Here is a 26,710-nt window from a genome sequence, read left to right as displayed (position 1 = left end):
AACCTGAATTACAATCATAGTAAAAGCGAAGTATTTACGTAATTGATAATAACGGTAATATGTAGAGGCATAATTATCTCCCTTGTGTTCGTGAAGAGTCGCATTAGCTCCTTTAGTTACCAAAGTTCCAACTACATCAATCTGACTAGTTAGTACAGCGAGGTGCAACGGAGTCTGAAGAAGATAATTTTGAATATTCAACCAGTTTATATCGATGTTAATGAGTGTGAGAGCATAGTCGTTCAAATATCATGTTATTGCCAGGTGAGGACTAGTATCACCGTCCTTATCCGCATCATTTCAGACGTGTAAACTATCAAACCTATCAACCAGTTCTATTGTTATTTTTAAGTCTGTCTTCTGTATACAACATTTATTGAAAAAAAAGTATTTTCATTGAGTGAGCATGCTCCCACCTAATGTCTCCGTATACTACACAGCTAAACTCCCCTTCTTGTACATCCAGGAAACCATCAATATACTTTGGAAATGCTTCCTCGGATAACGGAATTAAACCTTTTATAGAAACCAGAACAATGCAAACTTGTAGCGACATACTTTCTAAACTTCTACAGTACAGTGCGTGTAATTCAAACCTCTGTTTAGTCCCCGAGGCGTATTATACGACAAAAAAAAAGACAACTGATTCTATTACACGGAATGTCGATAATGACACAAAATAAAATGATATCCTCCGCATGGCCGGCATGATGGTTTCCCGTTTGCGAAATGTTTGCATTCGTCTTTAATATGCTTGCAAATGTTATCGCATACATGTTTAACTTCATCAGACTTGCGACCAAACTTTTGGCAATTTACAGCTAATTCCGATGCACTCGGAAGCCTACTTTCTAGTTAATTCTATTACAATGCTGTCATTACAATAAAAAAGTGGAAAACCACAGGTTGTCTAACACGACATAAACGAAAATGCTGCAGGCTGTTCAAAAACGGTAGTGGCAGTGCAAGCTATCGTCCACGCCCTCTAGCCCCGGGTTGAACAGTACTCAACATTTTACATGTTATAAGTACCAGAACGTAATTTACAAATATCCGCAGATGTATTCAAACGGCGGTGCACATGGAACCTTCAATGATGCACAGAGTGCAATACCTTGAAAAGCGGCGTATGGTCCCAAGATAAAATAACAGCTGTGCCTTTAAAAACAAAGACAAATATCAAACAGGGAACGCCACGTAACAAAATCGCAGCCTCCCCAAAACGAGACCCACAGCACGCAGACGCGCACACCACAAACACATGCACACACACAAAGCCAACACACGAGGATAAAACGAACAAACAAAAGAACACACACATACACGCGCACACACACAAAGCCCACACAAGAGGACAATACGAACAAATAAAGGAACACAGTGGGGCACCGCCTTGGAACGGTCAGTGGCAAAAACGCCACTGGGGAGCTTAAACCGGTTTATGGTGCGCACCCAACCTCACTCTTACCCCCACCATGTTCCAAAGACACGGGACAGTGTAAATAAAAGTAAACCTTTTTTCATCCGGATCACTTTCGTCATCCACAAAAAAATAACATTATTAGACAGTATTAAAAAAAACACACACACAACCTGTTTAATTATTTCTTTTAAGACTACATACCTCTGGAGTGTAGGTGTATAAAAACAGCTCTACCTATTCTTTGAAATAGTTAAAAAACAAAGACAAATATCAAACAGGGAATGCCACGTACCAAAAACGCAGCCTCCCCAAAACGAAACCCACAGCACGCAGACGCGCACACCACAAACACACACATACACGCGCACACACACAAAGCCAACACATTAGGACAAACGTTGAATTCTTCATGTGAGGAAGCCATCCAGCTGGCTTACGGAAGGTCGGTGGTTCTACCCAGGTGCCCGCTCGTGATGAGATAATCCACAGAGGAGCACCTGGGGTCTTCCTCCACCATTAAAGCTGGAAAGTCGCCATATGACCTATCATGTGTCGGTGCGACGTTAAATAAAAAAAAAAGACGAACAAAGGAACACAGTGGGGCACCGCCTTGGAACGATTAGTGGCAAAAACACCACTGGGGAGCTTAAACCGGTTTATGGTGCGCACCCAACCTCACTCTTACCCCCACCATGTTAAGTCGGAGAGAGGCATAACTTTGTAAACACACAAAACAGTGTTGGAAGCTGTGCATTGCATACAAGATCATAATAGGTGACGCTTGTTTTTGTTTAATCCATTCCCACGGATTAATGCACACATCATTCGGTTCACGCTCCTGTCCTGGTAACGTTTCCGTGATAGGATACTTTTATAGCCAATAAGCTAGGACAGTCGTCAGTTGCTGCCCAACACATGCCAATAAATGTTGACTGAATGCAGCCCTTGGGGATAGTCTAGGGCTGACATGAACTGGACTGTACTGTGGGTCGGGTATCAAGTATATGTATATTAATGGTGTAGTATAAACCTGGAACTAAATTCTCATTGATTGGCCTTAAGACTTCTTAAAGAACGATAGACGTGACTCGGACCCCTCAACTTTCGTGACTGACCACAACAGTATTCTCAACGTGACTGGAGACTGCTTCACGTGACTGGATCTGTTTGCTGCTCAATTTGACCGGGACTCTATATGTTGCTAATCGTGGCTGGAACACTGTAGACCGGACTGTGTAGACTGGAACTCTTTAGGTTGCTCAACGTGGACTTCATATTTGCGTTTCATTGACATATTGAGGCTGAACATCGTGAAAAACGAGTAAAATACAGTACGGATGTCGTCCCACAAGCTTTATTGTTGCAAAGCAACTTGCACATCGTTAAGATAAATTATGCTAAAACAGTAAGTGCGCTGTGCCTAAAAATATTAGCATTATACTTCAAATATTGACAAAGTACTTAGCAGAACTACTTAAATAATAAAGGTGGCTTCATCATATGAGATCAGGATTAAGCACCGTGAACATTTACTGGCATAATACGGAATTTTTGATGTAAGTCATGGAAACTAAATATATTTACACACTTCGTGTTCTGACATGGAAAACGGCTTCTAAAATGAAGGACGGATCAAAAAGCTGGCACAATACGTAATTGTGGGTTAAAGTCTTGTGGTTATCACTGAAGACAACAACCAACTTCATGCGTTGTCACCAGTAAAAGGAAAGTAAACAATCCGAGTTAAAAAGAATAAGTGAAAGGTACAATTTAATAAAACTATTATAAAATAATAAGATTTTAATTTTAGGTTAACTAGCAATACGTATGTGGTGAATCACCTTAGACAGTTTTAGGGCAAACCAATTATTTTAACTGGGGACCATACGCCGCTTTTCATGTAATTACACACTAGTGTAGCATTGAAGGTTCCATGTGCACCGCCGTATGAACACATCTGCAGATGTCTCTAAAAAAATTTTTGTACTTTCAGCATATGTAAATGTTGAGTTTTGCTCATCCCAGGGCTAGAGGGCGTGGACGGTAGCAAGCATTTCCACTAGCAAGCATTTCCACTACCGTCCATGAACAGGCTCAATCAAACCGAGTCTGCAACATCTTCGTTTTTGTTGTGTTGAGCGACCTGTGGAGTTTCCACTTTTTCTATTTTATGTAGCGAAGTACCTTAAAATACAAGTTTACAATAATCACCTTAATACTGATCAAACTTTTAAATGCTATTATATTATCTACAGTTAGTGTATCTCAAAATTTAAATGCAGAGCTATGAACAATATAACAATGCATATTTATTGACAAAAAAGGTATAATTTAACATCACTTTCATATTTTTCATGATTAAACACAACATAAATAAATTCGGTCAAACAAGCATTATGTATCTTGAACACATACAATAATTATCAAATACTGCGATCCTATAATAACCCCAAGTTTTATAGTGAAGTCCTAAAATTTACATTAATATAGCAAAGTCCCTATGTAATTGAGAAGTCTGTTCTTAACCAACTAATTTATTCTTATTCTTAAAGTGTAACATGTTTAATGAGACACCAAAGGTGGCTTTCCATACTTCGAAATTTATCTCTTAGACTAATAAAATCTGTAAAAAGATCCTTTAGAAGCAAAGAATGCATTCGAAATTTATCTCTTAGACTAATAAAATCTGTAAAAAGATCCTTTAGAAGCAAAGAATGCAACCAAGACGAATAATAACAGACTCGGTTTGATTGAGTCTGTTCATGACAGATTATGAAATGTGCAACACCTCTCAGGCCCCATAGCCCGGCTTAAGCGGAACTCTATCACACATATGTTGAATGAACTCCATGATCCCAAAGTACCAGAAAATATAACAACACTGAATCCAAGTATGGGGAGAATTTTTACAGCCGCTACACGTCACTTAAAGATTGCTGTTGTGATAGTTAATAAAATCTGTAAAAAGATCCTTTGGAAGCAAAGAATGCAACCAAGAAGAATAATAGCTGACTCGGTTTGATCGAGTCTAAAACATCTCCGAATTTTGTCAACCTTCATGGGGACCGTAGCTTCATTTGAACATTTCTGACCAAACCGAATAAGCAGTCATATTAAAGGATCCAAAACATCAAAATGCCTGGGGATTTAAGATAAAATAATCTGGAAAGCAGATCCCTTGGAAGCACAGAGAACAATGCAAACAGTGAAAATTGCGATTGATCTTTGGTACAAAAACGTTTCAGTCAAGTCAGTCTGAATTTCATCTTCCTAGAAGGACAAAAAAATAAAATTCGTAGTTATAACTATTTAATCCAGATTTAAGGCTTAAATAATTGATCTCTAAAAACATTCCTCGCAAAATCCAGATATCGACCGTAATGACCAGAACAAAGACAATAATTAAACCTATCAGTTCCTACATATCTAATTGATTCATTGTTCATTTCCTGCTGTTGCTGGATATCTTGGTCACCACCGACTTTAGAACCTTATCGTTCTCCTTATTCTCTTCACTTCACTGGCCCCCGTGCTAGTCTGTGTTGAAGTGGGCTCCGTTCTGCGGCCTTGACGTGGCTACTCATCCAAAATGCGATCAGCTACCCGCGATAACTCTTCAGCGAGCGGCCAGGATATAATGTCCATGGACCGCTGCAACTGACGTGCGGCCCTGACTGCAAATTCAACGGGGAAGGTGACTTTGCCCATAAACACATTCATGGTCTTCTGAGCGACGACCAAGAACAGCAGTCAGTGGATCCTCCTTTGGTTGCTGCGCTACTCATGTTTGACAACCTTTGTCCGAAGTCTTCCTTTGCGGCTCTGGTTCACTGCCTGCTGCCTTTGCTAAGAGAGGCAAGAATAGCATCACCTCAGGAGTGAGTGTGAGTTGGGTTTTACGGCGAATCGACTCAAAAAGGTCATATATCGCCGAGAAGTTATATTAAAAACGTTAATTGTAAAGCATATCTAAAATCATTTATGTAAAAATGTAAAGCATATCTAAAACCATTTATGTAAAAATGTATATACGTATGTGTTAAAAATATCAGCTGCAAACAAATAGAAAATAACAGATAATATATTATCGACTGAAACTTTTTTCTGAAACTTTTTTTTCAAAGATTAAACGTCATAGTTTGTACTGCCCTGCGGAGCAAAGTCTACACAGTCGATTAAAACACGTTTCATAGTTAGCGGTGTTGATCTTCTTTATTCAAAAGGTAAGAATAGGTCCAACGGGTATTACCTATTCGACAATGAGAAAGGACAGCTTCCTCCGTTCCCTTGGTGTCATTCCCCTAGAGTAGGTTTAATATGAAGTTTATTGAACAAAGCATTGTTCCATGACGATTGCCATTTAGATATTAAAATGTCTTTGTTTATATCTGGCCTAAAATCGGTATGTGGTAATTTCAAATTAGATTGTGATAATGAAAGGGATTTCTTTGCAGCAGTATCAGCATCCTCGTTTAAATGAATACCAAATTGACTAGGAATCCAACAAAATGAACCCCGAGAAGAATATTTTGAATGAAAGAAGTTTCCATATTTCGGTTATGAATTGATTGTAAAACAGAAAGCGAGTCAGAAAAGATAATAATTTTCTGCGCTATATTTTGATATAAACATTTAGGGCTAAATCAATAGCTTTTGATCTGTGGAGGCTGTCGACCAAGTATGTGCGTGTGTGTTCAGGTTTAACGTCTTTTTCAACAATTTTTCAGTCGTATAAACTACGGTGTCTACTTGTAGCAGTGAGCACAATGCCCAACTTTATAGTGCTGTCTCACTGGAATATCACGCCGTAAACACGTGACATGATACCCCACCCAGTCACATTATACTGACACCGGGTTGACCAGTCCTAGCACTACTCTCTTAATGCTGAGCGCCAAGCGAGGAAGCTACTAGTACCATTTTTACGTCTTTGGTATGACGCGGCCGGGGATCGAACCCACGACCTCCCGCATTCGAAGCGGACGCTGTACCACTAGGCTACCGAGGCGGTTATATTCTCCGCGGCCATGTAAGGGGATCCTCATTCCTCTACTACTCAGGTGTGCTTATGGGGGGAACCAAAACGAGTTGAAGCCACAGCGTGCTGGCACGGGTAGCGGTTGTCTACATGATAGTCGCCGGCAGATCTGGAATGCGGAGAGGCTGTGTTGCACAAGTCGGCGACTGCAGTTGAGTTGGCTCATAGGCTGTAGCCGATGCCGACATAACTGGAACCTGCACAGAGATCGAGAGTAGGGTCACATTTCTCTAGCTGTAAAGATTATTCAGAAATTGATGACTGTGTTATTCCCGTTAGTGACCTTTATGTTTAGTCTAAAGACCTTGTATCTATTCAGAGATGTAATCAGGGTATTTATATAATGTAACACTTGAAGTTGTTGTTTTCAGATTGGTGCAACTATTGTAACATTTAATTGTACATAAACGGTACATAAACGGTAAGGAACTTAAGTATATTTGCTGGAATTATCAAGAGTCTGTTTTTAATAGTTGAATGATGATTGTTATTCTTCAGTCGTAACAATACCAGACATTTCTATAATATCACATTCTTTACGTCATATGACACAAGACAGGACGCAATAATTTATCTAGTCCGTAGACTATAATGTAAATTACTTCATTAAGTTCGGCAATAAATGTCAACATCTTCATCTATTTTTTAATTGTGTCTTCTCTGTAAATAACGTTCTTTAGACAGTATATTGCCGCTCTGTATGAAGTTACATATCCAAGGTGACAGTTAATCATATTTTCAATTTACTGTCTACGTCTTTCCATACTTTACTGACAGAAATGTTATCTATACGATTACTTAATGAAAAGAAGTTGAAACAGTCTGCATAATAAGAATTAGGGATGATACTGTGAAACACGAAGCATCACTAGACGTCGAGTAAGATGTCGGTTTCCTGACCTTGAATGTCGCGGTTTTGTTTTGGGTTTTTTTTCACTTTGTTAATACATTTATGAGTTCAGCAGTTCAGAAATATTGACAAAAAGGAATAAAAATAATACGCATCAATTACATCTCTGATTTCGTTTACCTGAAATGGATTAAGATACACAGATATGTATTCTTTTATAACTAAAACGCTTTCTTTTTATACACTTCCAAAGAAATTTCAGAATGATATGAGACCATATGTGGTACTTAATCTTTGCATCGGTGCAATAGAAACAATTATACTTTCATTTTAACAAAACTGAGTTTTGACATACTGTCTCAAATAAGTAGAGGATTATGCTTTCATTTGTCGTTGTAGTTTAGTATCATACCAGTCAATGTTGACGAAATCTGGCAGTTTTGATGTAAGAACGTGTATGTTAACAACGAACCGATATATACCTTCTATAGCTAATACAGTGATTTTGAGGATAAAAACAACTTCGATAATTTAAACTTGTATGCACGGCTTAGATCGAAAATTTCTTTCGATCAAAGTGTTAACGGTCATTAACTCAAAACAAACTGTTTCGGTCCAAGCGTTAAATCCATTTTTATTGTTTTATCAAAGGAATACTGAAGCTATTACATATGGTATGAATTGTATGGTCATTTTATAAAGTAACATGTTCTCCGCATTTGTAATTGCTATCCAACAAGAAATGAACTTTGAAAAGAATAATCATAGTATTGATTTTACAAACTGCTGTTTAAGAGAAGCAAAATGTTGTATTTACTTCGGTAAAAGTGTACAAATTTTCAACAAATACTCTACAAGACAGAACCGTCATCACAGAAGCTGACCGTTGGAAATGATTGATTTCGTGAAGTCTGGCCAATTTTCAAAACAAAGTATTCTTCTGTAAAGCAAGTGATCTACTTGCCTCCCTATAGCCTTGTGTTGACGGTCACTGACTTCAAGTGTGTGTGTGTGTGTGTGTGTGTGTTTGAAGTGTGCACGTCTGTGTGCTTAGGTTTCGTTTTGAGGAGGCTGCTTTTTTGAACATTGCATTCCCGGTTTGATATTTTGTGTGGTTTTTTTTTTTTTTTTTTTTTGTGATTTTTTTTCAAGTCTCTTGTGTCTCACTACTATGTGGAAGGCCGCTGGTTCTACCAAGGTGGCAGCCCGTGCCTGATATAATGCTCAGGTGGCACATGAGATCTCCACCCGTTGCTATTGTGGCCTGTAATCGTGTCAGTGTGATGTTGATTCAAACAACAACGAAACAGGACGTATAGACTTTCGCGTTAGAATAAGCTTTATACAGCATGTCAGTTCATTATGCATATTACGTCTGTTTTATTATCCTTTTGCATAAAAGCTTATTCCTTTAATCAGATACTGAGATTCTTAGCGAAACAGATATACATGTATTTCATAATCTAGTTTTGAATTGACCCTCTTTCTGATTTATTTTATCTGCATGCTAATCGCTTTTATTAATACGATATGTCCCAGAATACATAAATAACAAATTGATAAAGTTCTTATAGATGGAACTCTCCATTGTATATGCAAAGACATTTAGTTTAAGACTTTCACCTAGTACAGGGCATTTTCTATGGAAACTGCCAAATGTTCGCTGATCTGGGACATGTATGATAAACACAGCGATACACACCTGAAAGGTTACAAACGAATGGTGTGTTAATGATATATTGTTGCTCCCTTTTAAGTGCTGAGAGGATAATCTGTATTCAACTGAAGCAAAAGCAATACACATGTTTGTCCCTAAAATAATATCTGAACATGATCCTTGTGATACCTATTTTTATCGTATAGGTACAAATATTAACATATCAACTGCCTCTATGCACAATGGTATATTCCATGTACGTAATTCAAATTAGATCCCTTTAAACAGGAAAAAAGAAAGTAACTTCCTTCTATCACACAATTGTTTGCAGAGAAATTCGCGTTAAATATTGCGCAAAAGACGTTCATATGAAAAAGGTAATGTGTTATGGATAGAGTGAAACCGAAAATGAATTGAAGTCGGGTCAAATATACCACAAAAGAAATAAGTACCGAACACTACTTTCAATAATATTTAACAGGTAGCTCACATTGCCCATCCGAGCTTTATTTGCCCTATTGGGATTCTTTTTACGAATACAAGCGGGGATATAACTATCTAATAAATTCGCATTCCATTAATGTCCTAACTTTCATACTTTGTAACATCCTTTCAGTACATCATCAGTTTTTAATTTTTGAAAAGAAATTGTTGAAAGTGGTAGGAAATGGAGATATTCTATAACTTTTTGCATTGATTATTCAGATATTACCAGTGTGCACCCATGTTTGGTTTATTTTTTTTCATTTACAAATTCAGAATGCACCGTTGTAAGCATCTTACCGGTTTCAACATCACGATAAATTACAGCGCAAGTGTTATTACAGTCACAATTTAGTAGTATCACACCAGCAAAAATAATAAGAAATTTGATTGGTTAAATTTAAATTAGAGATCTTTTTAAATTTTATTGTATAATTTCAAATTAGAGATCTGTTCAAATTTTACTGTTTAATTTCAAATTAGAGATGTAATATAAATAGCAACATCTTGAGCAAAAAATGCACAATGATCATAATTTGTATGCAAAACTAGTTTTGATCTCTAAGAAAAATAATCTGCATTAACCTTTAATATTTAAATGTTGATCACAAATTGTTACTTAGGCACAGAGAGAAATCAGGTTTCGGTATGTTTGTTGAAATCTTAACGTTTTGAAACGTGTTTTAGATTCTTTTTTCAGGCAAACGTATTTATGCCATACTTTTAATTTAAAATATTCTGATGTTTACTTCGTACAGTTTTACTCCTAACATGCTCTTTTGATATAACATAAGAACTTTATTACATTTATTTCTCAACAATAAATGTATGTTCTATCTACTTAATATATTTCTCACACCGATGTACTTAGCTTGGATCAGGTCTGCATAAGTCACATGATAAACTGGGGATCAGGTCTGCATCAGTCACATGATAAACTGGTTATATTTTGCTTTCTGCTATTTAATGTTTAGCTCACCTGAGCACGCTGTGTCCGTCTGCCGTCGTGTGTGCGTGAATCCGGCCGTCTGTCCGTCGTCAACAATTTCTTTAAACATCTCCAAAAGTACTTAATGGAATTTGATGAAACTGGACCTGAGTGTTCCTTGGGCAAGTGGTTCCGTATAGTTGAACGTAGGGACCGCCAGAGCTGAAAATAGAAAATATCTTCAGACGATGTCTCCTGCTAAACCGCTGATCAGATTTTGAAATAATTTCACACAAATAGTCCTTTTGTAATCTACAAAAATTATTTTGATTCGTCAAGAACATGGCCGCCAGGGGGCGTGATTACTTTCCCCTATATGTACATACTGGAAACTTTAAAAATGCTTTTGTATGAAATTGCTGGCCTGATTTAAAAATAATTTCACACAGATGGTCCTTGTGTGCCCTTCTAGCAAGATTGTTCAAACTATTCTGACTTGTCAAATAAACATGGCCGCCTGAATTTGGGGAGGACAACATATGCGCTCCCCCAACTTTCGACCCAAGAAACGAAGAGAATAATTTAGATAATTATTATACAGATTTACTGTGATGTGTAATGGATAAGAATTTATTGTTATGTGCATTGTTATTTAGAGGAAGACCGTTTCTTGTTTTAGAGAAGAAGATATCCAAGGTTTCTAAGATCGCTCTTACGCCAAAGAAGCATATGTAAGGATCCAAATGATGTGCCGTACAGAGTGATATCACAATAGATACTATGGTCACAAAATGCCTTTTCACCGACAAAGTTGGCTTGAGAATTACCGCATCTGATAGTGGCATTTCAAATGGCGTTGTAAATGATGTTTGTTCTTATATTTCTTTTCACAAATTGAACATTAGTGTACACGTTGGCTGTCTAGATCCTTCTAGTTCATTGGAGATATTCAAGAGCGTTCCTTCAACGGAGTCCAAGAAGTAACCGGCTGATGACTCCATCACATCCATGTTTAAGCACTGAAAATATATTAAAATATAAAAACAATAGCTTCAATGATCATTGATTAACCTGATATAATCATATGTTAGTTATGCAAGAATACAAGGATCTTACATGCCTGCCTGTGTAAGACAGGGTTATCCCTACCCGAGGGACTGTGTGTAATGAGAAACTGAGCTTTAGCATCTTGTCATGCTGTCCCGATGGGGGTTGGGAAAATACCTGTCTTTCACAGGCATACATGCAAGATGCAAGGTGTTCTCGCCTACCCAGCGGAGAAAGTACACAATAATCCGTTCACGTGGGATAGATATCCCTGTTTTTCCCTAGGGAAATACCTGGTCTAAAATAGCGTTTAGACTCCAATGTTTCTTTCTGACAATTTTCTTCAGACGCATATTACTAACAAGATGTGTTCTACAGTGTCGATATTGAAATCTCAATCTCCCTAATGATAATAAAAACTACAGGCAGTAATACATGTAATCAGAAAGATTATCACTAGAAACTGGCTTTATATTCTTTGATAAACAGCCTGCTTAATAAAATTTCCATGAACAAAATTATATGACAACTCGTTTAATTCGTACAGCAACATCTATTTAGTATCAAACGTTTGCTTGACAGTGTCAAAACGGTCACTGTGCTATATCTGTGATGAAGCAAAGGGGTCCGGCACATGAGTGGATTAAGTTTAATGACTTATTTTTGAGTCCTAGAGCCATAATTGTGAAAAAATCATACTAATATAACTACTCCCTAGACAAGGGTTTTTACCCCGCAGAAGCTATGTTTTCAACTACTTTCTTTACATGGCCAGAAAAAAATATTATCAGATATTTTTCCATTCAAACACTGCATTCAGTTATTCAAATGAATCAACTTTTAAAATTACCTCAACATATTTTCATATATTTATCTGTTTTTCGACAATTCGACATCGTACCGAACAAAACTAACAGCGAATCCGAAGTCTAACAACATCGCGTAACAACGAATAAAGATACAAGCAGTCAGTAAAATGCACGTTCCGTACCATTCGCGAACAAAACAACCATTGCAATATGAGTTTTAACTGAAAACTACAAACTAACCGCCAAAGTTGTATTTACATAGCACCAACATCGGCCATAAACCTTGTTTTAAACTTTTTTCTTTCTAAAATATCTAACCGCTACCATTTTGCTTCGTACGTCATATGTTTGCACATACGCGCTCTGATTGGCTCACTATTTTTACCTGACCAATCGGCGATTTAATTGTATTACGGATTTTTCCAGAGTCGCGTGAATTGTAATTTGACAGCTACTTTGATCGAATAAAAAAATAAAGTGTTGGAGACAACCTTGGCTTTTCAGGAATTGAACTTTGCCGGTTAGATTATTGTTTTTATTCACCATTTGTATTGCATTGGTTGTTTTGTCCGCGGAAGGTCTAGAATGTTGTCTTTACTGACTGCGTATAGCTTGATATGTTGTTACGCGATGTTGTTAGACTTCGCATTCGCTCTGTGTATTGTTCGGTACGACGTCGAATTGTCGAAAGACAGATAAATATATGAAAATATGTTGAGGTAATTTTAAAAGTTGATTCATTTGAATAACTGAATGCAATGTTTGAATGGAAAAATATCTGATAATATTTTTTTTCTGGCCATGTAAAGAAAGTAGTTGAAAACATAGCTTCTGCGGGGTAAAAACCCTTGTCTAGGGAGTAGTTATATTAGTATGATTTTTTCACAATTATGGCTCTAGGACTCAAAAATAAGTCATTAAACTTAATCCACTCATGTGCCGGACCCCTTTGTGATGAAGTTTACAATAACCTGCTCCCAAACACCGCTCAAATATTTTAACCCTGCGCCAAACATTGCCTTTTTTCGTATATATGGTGTATTAAAACTTAAAAAGCTCCATCAAAACAACAACTTAGAAGTATGACAGTGGAAAGCTTGATAAAGACAGTCCATAGAGAAGTTTTCAAAGAAATGTATCTATAAACTTTATAATTTCCGAAATTGGCATGAAGTTTAACATAAAAACAAACTTCGCCGTTTCGACTTTAAATGGCATCTTTTCAGGATTTTAACTCGGCTAACTTCATTTATTACATCATAAGGTTAGTGAGGTAATTATAACGAATATCTGTTTTTATAGATCAAAATGAGGAGAATACTATCCCGGCCAAAGTTTTCAAATCAATGTATCGACGAAGCGCCTAACTGAACATATCCGGTTACCTAGTATGCAGATGGCGTTGTCATTCTTCCCTTTTTGTATATAGTAGAAACTTGAAAAATCTTCTTGTATGAAACTACTGGCCCGATTTTAAAATATTTTCATACAAATTGTCCTTGTATGACCTTCTACAAAGTTTGTTCAAATTATTCTCATTCGTCAAAAACATGGCTGCCAGATGGCGTGGTCTCTTTTCCCTATAAATATAGTGGAAACCTTAAAAACAAATCTTGTATGAAACTGCTGGGCCCATATTCATAAAGCTCCTTAGGAAAAATATTCCTTAGTTATTGAGATCGATTTGCCTTAGTTTTCTGCATTTTCTCGTAAGATGTTAGGAAATATCTTAAGTGTTATTCATAAAGCACCTTAGTCTAAAAAAAACTCCTTACGTCGATATTTTTTCCTTAAATTGAAGATTTTTTCCCTTTAAAAGTAAGGTACCTACAGAAGTACAAGGTTACAAAGTTAAGGGGAAACAAAAATGGCGGATTAGCAGCCGACTCTTTTCTTTTCGATATAAAAACAAGATATTGTGGTAAGATTCCAAAGAAAATTGTAGTCTATAACCTTATGCGCTTCAACTTTACAAATATCATAACAGCTATGATCGTATCGGTGAATTTTCAACAGATTAATCCAAAGATCAACCAAGATATTTGCGTTCATTATAAGCGTAGAAAAAGTTGCTAGAAAACGTCACTGGATTCTACGGATAAAGGGATGTGTAAATTTCGTCATTATAAATTAACAAATCGTTAATATTGTCAAGCTGCTAGTAAATCCAAATCAAAATAATCTAGTCTGTCCACCTTGATCAGTTCTGTGTACTGCCAAAGTTTATGTGTAGCCATATCTGGGCTTAGGACCACACACACATTGTGAAATGTTGTAGCAACTGAGCTACCAGAAGCTTTGATGCTTTACAGTAGTCCAACTATAATTTGTTGCGATCTTAGGAAATATTTAGATAATTCTTTCATATGGGCAATATCCTCACTCTGAAGACAAAAATAGTTGAAATAAATGAAATTTTTATCGCTGACGATGATTTACATGCTATAGGTTTAATGCCAATTATTTCACGAATTGGCCATAAATTCAAATAAAACTTACATGTATCAAAAAGGGATTCAAATCCTCATTGATTTATGTAAAAAAAAATCAAATAATAGCCCAAATCAAGAATTTTCTGGTGATTTAAACCTATGTATGTACTCTACCCGATTAACGTTTACCGTGTATACACGCAAATATGCGAAAGCGATAAAACCAGTAACTTTACATGGCAGTGTAACTGTGATTCATCCTCCATTATTTTTGTCCTATAAAGTTTTGACGTTCAGATTGCCAACTGGTCACAATTATAAAACAATCAGAACGTCGAATTATTTTGACTACCGGATGCTTATAGTGCAAATATTATAACTTCGGGTATATTCGACACCTTAAGCATAAAGACGGTGAAGCAATTTTCGATTCTAAATGACCGGTGTGAACATTTCATGAAAACAAAAGTCGGCCTTTTCTGCGTCTTCAGTATATTACGCTGCCCAGTGTTTGCATCTACATCGTCAATATGATGAATTTTACTCTGGTTGTTATCGTTGTGCTAGTTCGACATCTTTCGGGCAAATTCGACACCCTGATGGAGTTTTAGAAAATACTCAAGTTGAACATTTATTATTTTATGTATAACTACATTAAATACAGCAAATGTCGCCACAGACATAACATGGTTTTATGCTGACAAGTAGGCTCTAATTTTTCAGATATCATAACTCGAGCTATAAAATGTAAAACAAAAATTAGTCTTTATTCTTCTTCTTCTTCTTCTTCTTCTTTTATGATAATGGCCTCGTTCAATTACTGGTACATTTTGGCCATGCGTTGGGGGTTAAAAAAGTGAAAGACTCAGGTTTCCCAAGCTACTCAGTCCACCTAGTACTCCCTGACAGTTGGTGATAAAAAATAGTGCAAAAATCTAACACCTTATAGCCCTAAATGTAAGACATGTACATACATAAGCTGTTATGCAGGAAAAGAGAAAGAGTAGTATTGTTTTGCAGATTATACAAACGCTGGCTAATTGTTTCGGGAAAAAAATTAATATATCCTCATAATGATGTTTATTTATTTATTCGCTGCTGCCTTCTTTTTTAACATGGTACCATTTTCCACCATATGAGCGGCGGATGCAAGTTTTGACGGAGAGTAGCTGCAACACATCGCAAGAATTTGTCTCGACATTTTAACCTGAAAGAAGGCATTTTTGTTACCGAAACATGTGGAGTACTCGGCTGTGATTGTTTAAAATAACGATGATATGTTCTTATTGTGTGCTATTCAATATATTTTACTTTGATGAATTTTTATTGTCTATTGATAATTAATTGATTGTCATAAATTCATATTGGTCCCAGACCTTGTATTTATGTGCATGCTAATTAATTGCACAGGTGCTTTTTAATGCACAAGTCAGTGACGTAATTAGCGACGTCAGCTCAGGTTAACATACTGAAAGAATCTGCGTGGACGAAATTAGGAAAGCATGATTTAAGCACTGGATATGGTAAAAAAAACACGCTTAAACTACTTGCATGCCGTAAATATCCTTTAAAGAAGATATAATCAAATAATTTTGAATAATATGTCGAATTTGCACGATAATGTTTTATCTTGTCGTGCAAATTCGTCACCCCTAGCCAAGGTCATGCTTGGAAAACTGGGAATATTATTTGTTTTCTAAATATCAACATCAAATAGTTCTGTTTATATATATTTCGGTTAAATAAAGTCAAAATGCAATTGTAAGAATAGTTTTACATAAATAACTTCGCTGACAAGTCTTATAGAAAACTGTAAGTGTGGATTTCGTTCAAAATGAATTTGAATGTCGAAGTTATCCGATGAGCGTATCGGAGAAGGAAAGAGTGCCTGTGAGATCAATATGTTCTTATGACGTCATGACATCATAGAAACTACTTAAGAAAAAAATATTCAAGGACATTATGGGTTTCTCCACGCGGATATTAATTCAAGATGCCGAATAAACATGACTGTCGAATTTACCCGAAGCTACTCTACAGACAAAAAATAATCAAAATTTATTTATTGTCCGAGAGATTTCAACAAGTAAACTTATTAAAGCTATGTAAAGCTTTTTACCGACTTAGCTATTGGGCTGCTAACGTGCATCAGTGGCCTCCGTTGGAGTGTGGTTAATTTCTTGGCTTTCAAATGATCAAATCACTTGCCCGACACGAATGTGTTAGCAATTGTTCTGGGATTTTTTTTCATACATTCTGTAAATAACGTCGATCGGGGTATTATTGGACAATCCGATGAACAAAATATTCACCTATGCAGAATAAATCCACTTTTTCCTGTTACAAATACTAACATTGCATTATAACATTTGTTGGAATATTTCTTTGAAAACATATACAGTACAATGATGTGCTATAAAAGTGTTGGTTTTGCACCAGTGTGTAAAATGTACTCTGTATGACAGAAATGCTTTGCTCTCCATGGATGCCCTTCAAGGGATATTTTCGGATGCTTGTTTAACCCTTATCATGCTGGACACAAGTAAGACTGCCTTTATGACCAATGCAGATCATGATCAGCCTGCACATCCGTGCAGTCTGATCATGATATACACTGTTGGCCATTCAGTCAGTATCTTTTTGGTACGCTGGAACCCTTTTAACTGTTTAAGGTACTGTCCAAACTGAAAGATGGAAAAGTTAATTATAGAAATTTAGCAAGGTAAGGGTTAAAAAGAAACTGGGAGAATACATTAACCGCATTAATAATAAATTTTACAACTCCAGATGTTCTGCTTGTTGCTCGAAAAACTTTAATTATAATTGCTGAAGGGGTTGGCGGAGAGACCAACAACGAAACCCACACCTGCATCTACCCTCATTCGTCTCGTATTTGCACCCTCTTCCAGAAATTCCTTGTTACACCTATAAATTCTATAACAGTGGTTAGCTGAAATGGAAGAGTGAAGAGTAGTCTATATTTGAGCCGTGCCATGGGAAAACCAACATAGTGCGACTGATTGCAATAGGCTTTGAAAGCGAACAGCATGGATCCTGACCAGACTGCGCGGAGGCGCAGGTTTGTCTGGATCCATGCTGGTCGCAAACGCACTATGTTGGTTTGCTCATGGCACGGCTCATTTCATGCATATAGGATTGAATATTGCCTAGAAATGCATTACTCCACAGAAAAATTCGTAGTCTTGTTTATAGTATTAAAGTCGTGTGAAACTTTATTTTTACGAATTCCGTCCGATAATACCCCGATTGACGTTATACTACAAGTTTAAAGATTTTTCGTTCATTTACAGACGGGTATTTGAAATCTGTTAGATTTACAATTTAACTCTAAACGGAAGGTTTAAATTTTTAAGATTTGAATACTGTATGCTTAAATGAAGGTGATGTGAGGTTTTCTGTCAGTACCAATGACTTGGAAAATGTCTGTAACTATGGCAAAATCCTAGACCTGTTGCATCTTGCATAAACCGTTTCCCGACACTAACCCGAGAACGTTTAGGCCAAGTATCATAAAACTTAATACGGAGATTGAACATGGAGGTATATTGTTTTGCTAATGTCTGTCAGCCTGTCTGTTGACTAATAGGTTTCGGTATGATAACTCCAGAATGCTTGGACCTAGGATCATGAATAGTGGAGCTGAAATGGGCCAAAATGGAGCTAGAGTCCTTATCCTAGTCAGGTAGTCTTACTTATGTAGACTTTGATGGTAAACAAGTGGTCAAAGCTTCAAAGCCATATGACAAAACAGGTTATGCAACATATGGACTGGTATGAAAAATTTAACTGATTTCCAAGTCCAAAAGGGCCATAATTTAGCCAAAGTAGTTGAAAGAGTTATGTACTCTTTCTTACAGATAGAGACTGTAGTATAAACAAGTTATAAAAGTTTCAAATCCCTGTGTAAAATAGTTTACACTATATATGAACTGATACCAAAAACTTAACCAATATTTTCAAGATAAAAGAGACCATAATACAGCCAAAATTACTTGATAAGGGTTATGTACTCTTGCCTTAAACTGGACCTGTTGATGGTACACAGTGTTGGAAGTTTCGTAGCTTTATCTCAAATCCAAATTTGGACTTTTACGAAAAACTAAACCAATGTTTGATGCCATGATGAGTAGGATAGCTCTATTTATTCTTCGAATAGTCCAGCTAAAAATACCTGTGTATGGAATATAATCAGATGCTGGTAGACTCACAATATATCAGTGTTGTGAATGAATGTGCAAACAGTTATGGAAGTGCTTTTGTTTTCTATATAAGTACCCTTTGGTTATTTAATCATCCTCTGCTTTATGCTAGCTGGCATTGTAACAAAGAAGCAAGATGAGTGGTGTAATACATTACCATATTAACCATTAACCAGGCTCTATAAGCAGTGTGCAACCTGGGGATTCCAGCTAGTATAGAAAACAACACTTACACTTGTAAAATAAGTTACAGTATATAATATAAACCACAGAACATTGTGATATTTATATTATTTTTATTTTCTGTAGTATTCATTTTTGTTTGTAACATCGTGCAATTTTAATTATTTCATAAAGATAACTCAACATGAAAACTGAAAAGTATACATAGGTGAAAGTACTATTTTCAAAAATTATCACACGTTATTGTGTAATACTCATACGTTTATCAGTTTCATTAGTTAATCATCATTACATTAGATGCAAAGTTTTAACTCAGATTTAAATATTTTAATAGAAATACATCATGTATCATTCAAGGCCTACAGCAAATAAATTGTGACATTTTGTCAAAACAAGAGGGTTGTGATGGCCCTAAATCGCTCACCTGACTTTAGCTGCTTGCTTGAACAAATGTCTTTGTTAGCTTAAAAAAGTAACAAGAGGGCCATGATGGCCCTATATCGCTCACCTGAGTACCATTGCTCTTAATAATAAGATCAAGTTTTGACAAAGATCACATAGGCATACACTTTAAAATATTATCAGGATAAATATTTTCTTGTAACAATCCCTTTTGACCTATTGGTCACGTACTAGTCATAGCCAATCTCCATACCAAGTTTCAGGGTCCGTGACTCAAATTCTGCATTTTTGTACTAGCATTAACTATTCCTTCCCCTGGAAGACTTAAATAACATTTAAAACCAATCTCATTAGATGCTGCTGAGGTATATTCATTTAATACATAAAATAAAGGGAAGTAATTTGTCATAAATTCAGTCAAAAGTTATCTACCCTGATTGTCCGAGTCCATCTGATGGCATAAATGACATTTCAAGTCTTCATTGGTTGCTGAGATACGCCCATTTAAATTTAAAACAAAGGGAGGTAATTTGACATAAAATCAGTCCATACGTACCTGCCCTGGTTGTCTCCGTCCAGCTAATGACAATAATGAAATTTCAAATGAGTCCTATAAATACTAACTGAGATAAATCCGTTGTTATTAAAATCAGGGGAGGTAATCATGCATTGGTATGTGCATGTAGAAGATACAGAGAACAAGCCTTTACAAAAATATATTAGAAAAGTAAGTAAAAGTAGAAATTTCTTACCATGGAAGACATACCTGCTAGATACATTCATTTACATAAAAAATAAAGGGAGGTAATTTGTCATAAATTCAGTCAATATGTATCTTCACTGATTGTCAAAGTCCATCTGATGGCATAAATGAAATTTCAGATCAGTACCTTCACTAGTTACGGAGATATGCCCATTTAAATTTGAAATAAAGGGAGATAATTTGACATAAAATCAGTCAATAGTTATCTACCCTGATTGTCTGAGTCCAACTCATGACAATAATGAAATTTCAAATGAGTCCTATAGGACTCACTGATATAAATCAATTTTGATTAAAATCGGGAGAGGTAATCAGATATCAATAACTCCAGAAGATATGATTTGATCCAGGATTTATTGTTGTTGAAGAAATTTTGCAAGTTTATATCAAATCAAACCGTAAATGAAGTCTCTATATGGAAAAGCCAAAATAGCAAATTTTGTACCTTTTAGGGGCCATAACTCTGGAACCCATAATGGGATCTGGCCGGTTCAAGAAAGAAACAGAGATCTTATGGTGATACAAGTTTTTTGCAAGTTTGATTAAATTCAAATCATAAATGAAGCTGCTATTGTGCAGACAATGTCAAAATAGCTAATTCTTGCCCTTTCAGGGGCCATAACTCTGGAACCCAGAATAGGATCTGGCCAGTTCAAGAAAGGAACCAAGATCTTATGGTGATACTAGTTGTTTGCAAGTTTGGTAAAAATCAAACCATAAATAAAGCTTCTATTGTGCAGACAAGATCAAAATCCAAGGGGAGACCCAACCCCTTAACCTTCCTAGCATGGGCAATGGCACCCCTCAAATATCTCGCTATGCGCTTCGGCTGTGATGTCTTCGTTCGAGACTGGTGCACACCCAATCAAAAATTTCTGGATCCAGGCATGAATACCAAATACAATTAAAAAAACTATTAAACTAAAATAAATAAAATCTATCTGGCGACAAGCAAGTAAAAGTGCTGTATTATTCCAACCAATACAGTCATAGGTTCTACTGACAGTCTGACACAGGCCATGGCTGATTCCGCCCAAATTTACTTGACCTATTCCGCCTAAATTGTTTCTGACACAAACAAAGTAACCTCATGAGTAAAGAAAAAACAAAAAACATTTGAGTATTAAGTTTAATTTCTTATGCAAAGAATAATCAAAATGCTTATTTAAATGCATAACTGATGCATTTTAGCTTGTCAAAACTTCTTACCTGCTTGTACAGTGTACAATATAAATGTCCTTTCATCAAATTAAATCCCTTAAGGCTTAATTAACATTATTTCCTGAACATTGCTGAATCATCCTTAATATATATGTCAGCCTGTTACATTGTCCTTGTTGACTCTTACATCAAAGTTCGTGGTCCAAAGCAACCAAAGTATATGGTCATTTTCTACTTTTATTTCAAGTCTTATGGCCGAATCAGCCTAAATATTTGGTCTGAATCAGCCATGGTCCGAATCAGCCTGTAACAGTATCCGGATTTAGTTTGCAAATCCGGAATTTTCGCAAACTCAGCTACCTTTTAGCTTTGACTTTTTTGTGATCTTTTGACACCTAACAATAGTTCGGGTCTCATAGAGAAATAATTGGCCATTTCCTTTCAAATATCTCAAACAACGAACTCTTGGGACGGCTTCAAAGTTGGTCCTCCCATGGGAGTATTTTTTTCTCCCGCGGGGTTTTCGCTATCCCATGGGAGGTCCAATCGGAGGTTTCTCCCACTTTAAGAATTGCGGGAGAAATATCCCATTGGGTTTTAATAAAATTTCTGAAATTCATTATTTATCGCTGGTAAGTATTTCTTAGTATTTAATGTTGTGTTGTTTCTATATTAGACCTGAAAATAAGCGTTCTGAAAATCTCCCACTGGAGGTTTCCTCCCACATGTGATACTGGCGAACTCCAGCGGGAGAGTTCACCTGCGGGAGAATTTCTCCTGTTTTAAAAATGGGGTTATTCTCCTGTTTTGAAAATGGGGTTATTCCCCCATTTATTCTTACTTTCATATATAGAATCAGTTCTTGGTAGTTTACGCAACAATTTGTACTTGCAACTGATTTTCTTAAAATAACAATAATAATAACAACAACAAGTTAACAGTAATAATAATAATAATAAATAAATAAATAATAATAACAACAATAATGATAATAATAATAACAAGAACTCTAAATGTTTATTTTCGTGTAAAGAAGATCTCATCTCAATTAAATGTATGCTAGCTATCTTCTATTAGAGGTAATAAATATGTTAACGCGCACCGAAATAGCCTGCGGGCGGGTTTTACGGCTTCTGCAGGAATTCACCCGTGACGTTTTTCTCTTGTTACCTGTATGGTCAAAATTAAGATTTGCATTAGTGGTCCTTTATGTCAGATTGTTTCTACGCTTTTGCTGAAAACTTTGTGCAGCCGCATCGTTTTATCTAACTGAATTTAGCGGGTATTTTGGCAGTCAGCTCTTAATTTTCAGTCTGCTTTTCAAGCTTGAATCTTGTTTCATTCAGGCCTGCTGTTTTTTTTCTTTGCTTTTCCTTTTTTAAAATAGATTAGTTTTGATTTCTATTTTTATATTTTAATATTCTATTTTTACATCAGTATATTGTACTGCTAATGAAAAATACTTTTGTAGTTTGTTTAGTTAGCTTTACATGTTCATTTCCAAAGAAAACTTAATTAAACAGACCTAACATTAACAATTGTATAAAACTAATACTGTACCATAAACATTAATCATTAAATGATTTTCAATGAGCAAATAAGTTACGTTTACGGTATTATTATTCTTTGCTGGCTTAATTTTGATTTCGTACAAATGTGCAGCTGATAGATTAGCTTATTGTGCATTTTTTCACCATGTTATTATTCGCAATTACATGATATTGCACTTTTAAACGATCAGGCAATGTCCTTGACACATCCTTGAATTTTAATCAATATAAAAATCAGCAAGTGACCAAAATACTGTAACTGAATATATAAAAGATAAATGTTTTCGAAAAATAGTTTTTCTTTGATATTCTTTTACTTCGGTGACCTTACAAACTATAAGATAAAAACAATGAAATAAATATAAATGTCTATTTTTCAAAATTTATTTGTCCGTTTCCGTTTCTAGGTCTACGAGAGGTATATGTCGCAATTAAACTGATTGCTAGTTTTCTTTGTATTATTTTCGGTTTAATCCCGTTTTTCAACATTATTTGATATAAGTAACGACAGGCAAAATATTGTCAATAGGTCAGTGCTCATCAGAGATGGTGCACTGTGACACATTTACGGCAGGAAGCAAACGGCTAACCCATTGATCGAATTACTGACTCAAAATCCACACCTGCCTTATCGGAGCGGCTAAATATGAGAGGGGTGAGCAGCTACATCTACGAAGATACAAATCACACATTAATCAGTAGATCGCATTTATACGGAATTCCGTTAGGGTCATCGCTTTTGAATGTGTTCATCTGAAACGCGATACTCGATAGTACGATGATGAAAACGCGAAATAACGAAACTACGATAACGAAAACGCGACAACACGATGTTAAATACGCGATACTACGATAACGAAAACGTAATAATACGATAGTACGATGATGATAATGTGATATAATGTCGTGTCGCGTTTTTACCATTGCACTGTCGCGTTTTCGTTATCATAGTATCGTTATTTCGCGTTATCATCATCGTACTGTCGCGTTATTACCTTCGTACTGTTATGTTAACACCATCGTACTGTCGCATAATCATTATGGCATCATCGCCTTCCGGTGCGCATGTGCATGCTCAAAATTACAAGATTAGAAGTTATGCTTTTAGAACTACAGTTCCCGCCCTCAAGATAGGGCGATATGCAGATTCGAACCCGGGTCCTCATGTATGAAAATCATGATTTTTTATTGATGATCTCCACTAGCTACAGGTGCCAGTTAGCCAAAAGCAACATAACTAACTATTCATTTTGTATTGGCAACTAAATAGACATTTACAGAGAATGAATTTAAGGAGGCGAACACCTTCAAAAGGCTTTAAAAATATAATTTGACTGCATTTCTCATTCCTGTAAAATCATGAATAAAATTTCTGATTAAAGGATATTAACTCTATCCCTTTCGGTTGTTAACCGCTTTACTTTTTATTTTGACATGTGAAAACTGAAAATGAAATGCTATGTATTTCTGAAGAAAATCCCCAGACGTTGATGCATTAAAATGAAAATATGTGCCATGCAAACTGGAAAAAAAAATTTCTTCGAATATTTGCGATGTTCCGATTTCAGCGTGGTTATGCGTCTTATGGAATTCAACATCGATAACTTGAGTTTAACAAAACATGCATTCGCTTGAATTTTATTTTCAGTGTAGAAATAAAAGCCATCATATTTGTGCCGAAAACTATCATCGACATATTTGTGAAAATATTCATGTTAGACACAAAAAAAAAAACTGTCTGATCATGTTACAATATGACATTCTCTTTTGTTGTTATTAATCTTGTACAACATAGAAAACTCATAGCGATTGACCTGCAGAGTGTTTTGCAAATAACATATTTGGTTTTACCTGAAAAACGTTATACAACCGTGAACAAGCAACAGAAAATCATTTCGAATTTTAACAGTACTAAATTAGCATGAAAAAATATTACCCAGAACTCTGCTGGGGGAATTCTCCTATGCACATAGGCCACGGAAGGCGATATGATGATGATGACGTGATAGTACGATGGTAATAACGCGACAGTACGATGATGATGATGCGACAGTACGATGATGATAACGCGACAGTGTGATGGTAATAGCGCGACAGTATGATGGTGATAACGCGATAGTACGATGATGATAACGCGACAGTACGATAGTGACGATTGTGATAACGCGACAGTACGATGATGATGACGCGACAATACGATAATGATAACGCAACATTGCGATGGTGATAGCGTGACAGTACGATGGTGATAATGCGATAGTACCATGATGATAACGCGACAATATGATAGTGGTAACGCGACAGTACGATGATGATAACGTGATAATACGGTAATGAAATTGCGAAATCACGATACTACGGTAACGAAAACGCGATCATACGATATTACGATGGTGAAAACGCGACTGTACGATCGTACTATCGCATGATCGTGTTTTCGTTATTGTAGTTTGGTGATTTCGCGTTTTCGTCTTCGTACCATCGAAAATCGCGTTTCAGATGAACACATTCAAAGGCGATGGCCATAACGGAATTCCGTACATTTAACGTTTTAATGTCGCTTTTTACGGCTAAGTAATTGTGTGTTCGAAAGCTGTTTTTTTTTTCACAAAACACACCAATGGCATGTGTGCGGCTCATTGTTGTGTCCTTATTTTTTAAAATTATGTAAAAAAAAAAAAAAAAAAAAAAAAAGATTTATGATAATATTGATATGATTCAGATAAATCCTTATTGTACTAGTATTTGGATTAATCGCCCCAAAATGCTATCGAATATTATGTCTTATATTTATATATATATGTACTTTGAATGTGAATAATGTTTGTTAAGCGAGAGAAAGAAGAAATCCATAGTTTGGATATGAAGTCGCCGTATGACCTATGATGTGTCGGTGCAACGTTAAATAAAAAAATAAAATAAAAAAAAAACTGGATCTGAAGTAGCAGAATTCTATATGAAACAAAGAGCAATTTCATTTATTGGTATTTTCTTGCAAAGAATCTGACTATTTATAAACATAACAATTTGATTTCATCCCATTTTGTTATATTTCAATTTCAGCGGTTGCATATTTTTGATAAAATCAGATAACAGTTTTTAATAAGTTTGGTGTATAAAAGGCCACTTTCAGTGTTTTGAGATTTTTAATTATTTGACTTTTGGAGGTTATTGTTGTAAACAAGTTTTAACAACAGTATAATATTACAATACAACCTCCTCCAATATTCACGGCTTTTATCCCTAGGACGACCGACATATTTTTATTTTAGAACAATCTCGCCAGGTATACATACGTCTTTGACAGCGCAAGAAATGACGTCAGACGACCTTCAGCTTTTCGCGGAAGCAGTGAAAATGAAAGTACATAGGTTAAACTCGGAAAAGAAAGTCGCATTTGTCTTGCGCAGGGGCTACTACGCCGTCTAAATGTATCAGCGTGGACTTCTTTTTTATTTGCTAATATGGGGTCAATGTTCATTTTCTTCGAACGATTTGAAAATACCTGGGCTTTTGTAAGACATGCCAGCTTTTCATCTACGAAAAAATGTTTGCACTCGGAAATAACACAAACTTCATCAAATCATTCCAAAGATCTTTTCTGATATTGTCTAAAAGTGTTAGCATATACCTCTGATGTCAGATACTTTATATTTTGAGCGCTGCATACCTACATATTTCAGAAATATCATAAAATAAATGAGCCGCACCATGAGAAAAACCAACACAGTGGCTTTTCGACCAGCATGGAGCATTCGCGCAGT

This window comes from Mercenaria mercenaria, chromosome 6, assembly GCF_021730395.1.
Source record: "Mercenaria mercenaria strain notata chromosome 6, MADL_Memer_1, whole genome shotgun sequence".
NCBI lineage: Eukaryota > Metazoa > Mollusca > Bivalvia > Venerida > Veneridae > Mercenaria > Mercenaria mercenaria.
Note: the sequence above shows the minus strand (reverse complement) of the source record.